Source organism: Lytechinus variegatus, chromosome 19 (genome assembly GCF_018143015.1).
Source record: "Lytechinus variegatus isolate NC3 chromosome 19, Lvar_3.0, whole genome shotgun sequence".
Lineage (NCBI taxonomy): Eukaryota > Metazoa > Echinodermata > Echinoidea > Temnopleuroida > Toxopneustidae > Lytechinus > Lytechinus variegatus.
Genome location: NC_054758.1, coordinates 6,914,633 through 6,923,353, shown reverse-complemented (window position 1 = coordinate 6,923,353; position 8,721 = coordinate 6,914,633).

The following is an 8,721-nucleotide window of genomic DNA, read 5'->3' as shown; positions in this document are numbered from 1 at the left end:
GACGAGAAGTTGAAGATATATATTTTTTTTTTGGCTTGTCAATTTTTTTTCTGGCACGAAATCCTTTATTTGTGGTTGAAGACCTTTTTTTTTCAATTTTTTTTTGGGGACAATTTTGCCCCCCCCCAGTGGAAAATCCTAGGTACGCCACTACTCAGAGATAGCTATGATTGATCTTGATCTTGACCCCGTCTTACAAAGAGTTGCCATTGATCCGATCGATCACAACTATGGCTGGCAAGTAACGTCAACATCTAAAATGCATATTTGTTCAAAAATAATATATTCTAGATATGATGTATAGTGATACATTCATCTTGAAGATTCAGTGAAATTCTATGTGTTTAAGGAAGTTGTGCAAATTTCCTGTATAAAAGAAAAATGATGGTATGGATGGCTTTCCATAGAGTTGAGATTGATTGGATCCATTGTACCTCTTTGTGAGACATGGGCTGATCATTCTCAACTCTGGAAATCCATAAGTGTTTGAATTCTTGACTCAGGAAACTTAGAGTCCCATTTGAAACAAAGCGGAGCACACTGAATGGTCAAGACAATGATGCAAGCATAGTCTGCAAGCTCAGACTCAGATTTGACACTTTAAACAATTATACTATATATATAGAGGGAAGACTACTCTCCACTATTTATTCTGTTACTTTGGTAGTGGCAGCCACAGTACATTGTGAATCTGGTCTCACTAATTCAGACTGCATTTTGCACTATGCTAGTTGCAAAAACCAAAGGTCTGTGAATGCAGACTAATGCTAGCACATGGCTGTACTCAGAAATGGTGGGGTGGGAGGGCTAGGGTAAGACATATGTTTTATTTTATGTTAAGAAAGTAGAAAGCGAGGTAACAAAGTGACTGATCTTGTCACGGTGGCACTTTTGCATTTTCTGCTGTGAAATTGAAGGAATTTGTGCGTAGTTTTGATTAATTTTGTGACAGTTTTTCTGTTAAAAAATGTAAGTTTCCCAAGTCTCTGGTTGGCGACTGCTCCCCACTGCCTCCATGGGGTACGGCAATGTGCACGCTTACGTATGAAGACACTTTGAACTAGCGTATACGCATATTAGATGTTGGTATATTGCTGGTCGGTGTTCCATAGTTGTGATTTATCGGAATAGAGACCTAGGCCAGTGTTATTGCGATTTTCTTTTCTTATATCTTGCCATATGGAGCAATATCAGAACAACAGGCAATGCTCAATAACAAACATATTATTTATTTACATTTCTATAGTCTTAACACCTACTTTACAGTATGTGAAGAATAGGCATGTACATGTACATTGTTAAATATTGATCATGTCATGTCACTGTACCACTGCATGCATTGTCATATTAACTAATGTTTCGTTTTGGTTTCAGGTTCTAACTACAAATAGCCTACCTTTAGAATCTCATTCTTCGCTCACAACATACTTAAGTTTATTTCATATGAATATACTTCATATATTTGTGAACAAACTTGTGCATACGCTGTATATAAACATGTAGACCATTCTTGGTATTCTCATATTCTTATAAATATTCCATTGTTATGATTTGAAACAAGATCTAGGTAGCATTAAGCTTATCCCCAAATATACATAAACTGTATATAAACATTTAGCCCATTTGTTATATCGACATTCTCATATTTTTGCAGTGTTTTTTTAAGCTTTCCATTGTTACCATATGTTTTGTGACAAGATCAAGCATTTAGTTTATATCCTACAAATGTACCAAAACTGTTTACAGAGGCTCTTGATCATTTATTAATGGTGTTCTCATATTTATGGAGTGTTTTTTTATTATGCTCTACATTGTTTTTGATATGTTTTGGACAGGATAAAACATTCCATTCTTCGTTTTGAACAGTCTCCTCGAAACCTTGAATGTTATATTATTTTGGAAATATTGTACCATGCCTTTGAACAATGTGAATGTATATATATTTCATATTTTTTTCATACAATATATAAATTATGCATTTGTAGAGGTGTTGTGGATAAGTCTCTGGACTTCGAACCACAAGATCTGGGTTCAAATCCCACTGCAGCACTTGTGTCTTTTGGCAAGGCGTTTATCTACATTTGCCACTCTCCACCCAGGTGTAGTAAATAGGTAACCGGCTGGAATGAATTCCTTGAATGCTCGAGCCTCCAATCAGGGTAGCCATGCTAAAGCTCGGGTAATAATATGTAACGCTTTGCATATTATTATTTCTGAAATTAATTTCCTCTGAAATATTGATTATTGTCATACATTGGGCAAGTAGTATAGAATAATTTTGACTGGGATTATTTGTATTATATAGTGTGTGCCTGCATATGTTTATCAAATGTACACAAATCATGTGGTGTGCATTGACTTAAGGGCAATTCCATAAAATATGTACATCCGACCCCTTATATGTAGGACCTTCAAGAAATTTTCAGTTTCTGATTTCTTGCTCTTTTGACAGTCTATAATATTCTCAAAGGACCATGACTCGGTCAGTATATGAAGTGATGTAAAACATGAGAAAAATGGGGGTCGGACGTACAAAATGGTTTATCATTTTAAGGAATTGCCCTTAATGTAGGTATATATGTGCCAAAATAATAATAATAATGATAAAAACAAATGGTAATATTCCAAGATTTACGGGAACCCCCCCCCAGAAAAAATGAAATAAAGAAAGAAAAAATATTTATTTGGAAAAAAAAGTCTCGCCTTTTTACACGTACCTCAGGGTCATGTTGATATATGTACAGTAGGCCTACTGATTTTAAAGTAACTATCAGGACTTGTAGAATCTTTGGATTTTTTTTTTTGGAAATTGTAGGGCGAACTACACATCCATGTATGATACTTTGTATATGTACAATGTACTTCTATAAGAAGTATAAAAATGATATGAATTGACACAACCGATTGAGGGTTGCCATTCATGTCAGGATTTCCTTTTAATCATACGATATAATCATGTGCCTTGCAGAATTACGATGCAAATCAAAGCAATAATTTCTGAAGTATTCACTTAGTTGGGTTAAATCAGGTTCAATGTATTTTATATATTTTGTGATGATGCGTCTCGCTACATCCTATAATAAGCTGTCGATAGTTTGACTTAAATATTGTTATCTCTTCTCAGTTTCCTTTAAAGGAGGAGTTCACTCTGATGACGAGTTGGTTTTAATATAAGCAGGAAGTAAGTAAATACATATTAGACAAAAAAATTTGTTGAATTTTAAAACGTTTGTGATTTGTGACTTCATGCAAGCAGCTCCCCCATTTATCATGGAATATAGTTTCCGCATATTGCAATTTATTGATGGTACGTGTACATGATGAATGAAAGAATATTTTTTCTTTATACAAAGGGTTATCAAACAGAATTTCTGGTATGTCTACTGCGAAAACAAAATCACTTATAGTTTTTTTTAGATTATGGCATATTGGTCGATTTTTATCATTTGTCATATGCAGGAGCTGCTCATCTTTGACATATTTAAAAGGGAAGTTCACCCTGATAAAAACTTTGTTGTAAAAATAGCAGAAAAAATAGTAAAAATTATTGGTGAAGGTTTGAGGAAAATCCGTTAAAGAATAAGAAAGTTATTAGAGTTCAAAGTTTTGGATTTGTGACGTCATAAACGAGCAGCTGCCCCATGTGTTATGTAATATAAAATGCATGAATTTCAATTTTTTTATGGTTCCTGATGACTAAATTATGTTTTCCTTTCATGATCGGGTGTGAAATGATTTGTCTTTTGATATACAAAAGGTACAGTGAAAACCATTTTGAATTTTCTGAGAAAATGACATTTCATTGATTTTTTTACCATTCGCTATGTAGGAATGCTGCTCGCATATGACGTCACAAATCAAATAATTGAAATTCTAATAACTTAATTATTTGATGAATTTTTCTCAAACCTTAGTCAATATTTTTTATTATTTTTTCTGCTATTTTTACAATAAACTTTTTGTCAGGGTGAACTTCCCCTTTAAGGAAATCTCAAGAACGTTCACCAATATTTTTCTCTGATTTTTCTGCCTTTATTAAAATCCACTTTTTTCAGAGTGAACTTCCCCTTTAAGTGCAATTAATTTTATAGTATTTTACTTGCTTAGAAATATGTATTTGGATTCTTGCTCAAGACTCTAGAATTGGAAAATGACACAGATATATTGTCTAAGACATATTTTGAAAAGTAGTGCATTGTGATTTTACAAATCGTTTTTAGTTTGCTAGATTCTATATCTTGCGGGTTAGTAAGACATTGTTTTAGTTTAAAGTTTTCGATGATCAAAAACACAATTTTAGTGTCCTTTGATTAAAGAAAAGATTATATTTTATACATTATATATTTCCTTATAAAGTTATCAGTAATGATTTGAAATATTCTTAGAAGTTTAAGAAACAAACCAATTCATGAGCAGGGATTAAATGTATATTATTTATATTTATAAAGAGTTTTTATGAAAAAAAAGATTAGATAAAATCATGCATTATAATAGTTGTTGAAATAAGTACAGGTGTTGTTTAGTAATGTATTGTACATGAGCACATGCCATATGTTTGTTCAACCTGTACAGGTATGTGAAACTTATAAATCTTTGCTTTATTTTTCATCATGCTTTTTTTTTATTTGTAGTTCTTTTGTACAAAGAAATGTAAGTTTTATGTATTCCCTTTTTTCCTAGACTTCACCATTGTTGGCTGTACATATGAAATATAGTTTTTCCATTTTCAAATGTTTTTTATTTTCTCTGAAAATATGATTCTGTTTGATTTTTTTTTCTGTTCTTTTATGTATGTGTAAGACAATCTCTGACTAAAAAAGTACAGATCTTTAATCATAAAAAAATGTTTTTATAAGTCTTTTCACTTTTATTAATATTTCAATATCACTTTGGTTGAGGTATAATCTATGAAAACTGAAATTAACTTTTGTATAGACTTAATAGAATATGGTTGACATGAAAATATGAACAATGTGAATAATTGTTTATATTATGTGACAAGGTATGGCAAAACCAACAAAAAATCACCAGAAAACGAATATTCGGTGAGACATACCTACTGAATTTCTCAGCTTTATTTAAAATGATATATGATAACTTGCTCCTCTACGATTAATCCAACTCTCCTTACAAAGAAAAGAATGTTCACTACCATAGAACTTAACTTTCCAGAAAAGGAGGATTAGAGTGAAAGAAGCACAATACAGTCACTGTATTGTGCAAAGATGACAAAGGGTCATCAGATTAGCTGATGAAATGTTATTAAGTGTGCACATCCTGTTCACGATTAGAGAGGAAAATTAAAACTAGATTGTATCCAGTTAATCCATCTACTGGAGTTCAAAGTTAGGGGGACTAATTAGCCTGTACATCGATCAAAGTAGAATGTCTATTGCTGCTCTCCTTCAGACAAAATAAGATGCGCTACTTATGTTGGCAGGGAGGGGTGGCAGGGGTATCGAGGTGAACAAATTGTGACTGTCAAAACAGCCCTTTGGGTTTGTTGGGTGCATGTGTACATCCATCTTTTGATAGCCTGTGCAGGGAAAATTATCCTTACTTAACACTGAAATTTAACCATTCTGACCAAATCCACTCTATATATCCTCCTATTGAAAATCACAGAGTATGAATTTTTTATGGGTATTGCCATGCCTGGTGGGTGTTTCGAAAAGCTGTTCGTAAGTTAAGGGTGACATTGAGAACAACTGGTGATCCCTTGTTGAGGTAAAGGGTATATTCATTGGCGATGGTTTAGCGCGTCAGAAAGGATCACCAGTCGTTCTTAGAGTGGCTCTTAACTTGAACAGCATAATGAAATGGCCCCCTGGTTACATATTTCATTGTACTGACAGATATAGAAGACTAATGATTCTGAGATAGGATTCAACTTGGTAAGGAAATGCTTAAAAAAATTAAAGTAAGAATAAGAAAGTTTAAGTAATGTATAAATAGTTTGTTTAAAACCTATTAAGTTTTCGTTGCTTTGTGCCCTGTGCTTCGAGAAAAAAAATTGGAAAGCAAGTAAATGCCATGCCACATATTCTTCTTACTTGCCATTCTTTACAGATTTGTGTCATTTATTTGAGAATTTGGAGTTTGGACATGTTAAAAATTAAATTTGTCCGTCATATGAAATTATTTTCTACCAAGTAATTAGACAAAGATCGACGGCATCGTTAAAAGGCATGAATTTATTGGACTGGAGTTTGGACATGTTCAAAATTAGATTTGTCTGCCATATAAAATTATGTTCCATAAAACAGACAGTTTGACAATATCGTTACAAGGCATGAATTCAGCATGCTATACTGATTATTTTTCAATCATACTGTGTAGGGTTATATTTTTGCTTTTACAAGCCATCATTTATAATATTTCAGGTTAATTGGTATTCATAGGAGAAATTATTTTTTATTTATTTTGTGGAGTGTACCGTAATACAATTTGGCATGCAGCATACTATTTTTGTTCTCAGTGTATCTTCTGTATTCTATAAACAATAAAATGTGTCTGCTCCCTCTACAAATGTGGCTCTTGTACTTAGTGTTCTATCTATTTGTCTTGCTCATGACGAATCCAGAAACGGTTCCCTCAGAAATTTCTTTCATGTTGGCCCAGGGTTACTCCGGAACTGAATCAACTGCGAATTCATCTGAATACATGTGTTCGGGAGGTTGGGAAATATTCGGTTCTTCCTCCCAAATGCGAGAAAGTTCGGGACGGATGCAAGAACATTCACGGAGGGGTTCGGGTCATTTTGAAATGTTCAAACCAGCATAATACCCTCCAAAGTACTCCTGAATGTGGCCTCAACCAATTTCATTCAGGCCAATTTTCTTTTTTTTATTATTCAAATCATCTCTCTGGTGGGGTAGACTCTTAATGTCTAAATGAAATGTGTCAAAATATCCCCTTTCACCCCTCCACCATTTCCCCCATATGTTTTATAAACTACCCAAAGTTTCATTAATTTATACTTGCCCAACACTGTAGGGCGCTCTTCCCGAGTGTTTCATTACACGCTCTATTGACGGTCCAGTCTACCCCTTACAGTGTCTTTGCTATTAATAAACAGTAATAAAATAACAAATCATACATCAAAATTGCGCACTCATATAGCTTTTAATCTGTTGCACAGTGGAATCAAGTAATGGTGTATATATACACATTTACAGCAATTTTAAAGAAATATCATTCTCAATGAGCAAGTGATAGAAAAAAACCCACAAGAGATACAAAAATAGCAATCTTACATAATATAATGCATGTATGAAAGGAATAAATCTAATGACGTCATATATACATAAAATGAATTGCAAACGAGGAGTGAAGAGGTTCACTCATGTTTTGAGTCAATGGCCCGAATTCAGAAAGGTGGTTTTGAAAACCCATGTTTGAGTCCATGGTTTATGCATATTTCCTGTATAAATTACGCTTAATTTAGCGCATATCTGGCGCGTGTATAAAAATGTCCAATTCCGATGCGCGCTTTTGTCACAGTGCGCCAAATCGACGCCTGTTACCATGGTTAGATACGCTATTTTAACAGGCGTCAATTTGGCGCACTGTGACAAAAGCTCGCATCGGAATTGGGTTTTTTTTATACATGTGTCAGATACGCGCTAAATTAAGCGTAATTTATACAGGAAATCTGCATAAGACATGGACTCATCCGTGGGTTTTCAAAACCATCTTTGTGAATTCGGGCCATTGAGATGCATTTACAGTAAACTGCCGCTTCATCTATTGCCCACTCGTCCAATCATCACATGGTCTACCTTCACTTGGTCCAATGCCATTCCATCCATCAACATTCTGTCTAACAACCATTTGGTATAATGATCACTTCGTCTAATCACCAGTTCATCATGACCATTTCGTCTCATAATCAGTTGGTTTAGCACCCATTTTCTTTTCATTCATTTCGCCCAACTAACACTTAGTCCAATAAGGGTATATAAATGTTAGTTGGGCGAAATGAATGAAAAGAAAATGGACCAATTGGCTATTAGAAGAAATGGTGAGAGGATGAAATGGGAATAAACACCCTGTGGATAGTGGACAAACTGAACTTTACCAAGTGCTAGTAGACAAGTTGATAATTGGATGAATTGGTACATTGAGAGTAGGTATTGAGGTGGTTGCAAAGCTGTTGATCCAAGTACATAAAAAAATCTTCCTCTTTCACATCCATGTTTTCAAAACCAGCTTACCTTACGGGTGAAAGAAAAAGATGTTCTGTATTAAATTCTTGAGACATTTCCTCATTGGAATAAGCATTATATTGCAGAATTCCAGGAAGTACAATAAGCATATTCATCATTCTACTAGCCTTGCTTAATAAAGGTACAGTATCACTTGTACTTTGGTACAAAGAGATATGGAAACAAAACCAGGAGTACATTAGGTATAAAGACAGTTTGATAGATTGAATCTTTGTGTCACATTTCATTCCCTTTTAGCTCTATAAACTCAAGGTTGGCACAGACTTATTGGTTAGCTATTTACAATATAATGCTTGACTAGTAGATTCATTAATTCATACTCTTAACACTTAAGTTCCATCTCCGGTTTTAACCTACAAGGATAAATGTTCCATTTTCTTTTGTCTACATATGCGCGGGGCTTGAGCATCGGTTTATGCACATCCCTTTCACGTTTTTTTTTCACAAAAACGACAACTATTGTTTTGCTTTATACAATACACAAGTGATATTT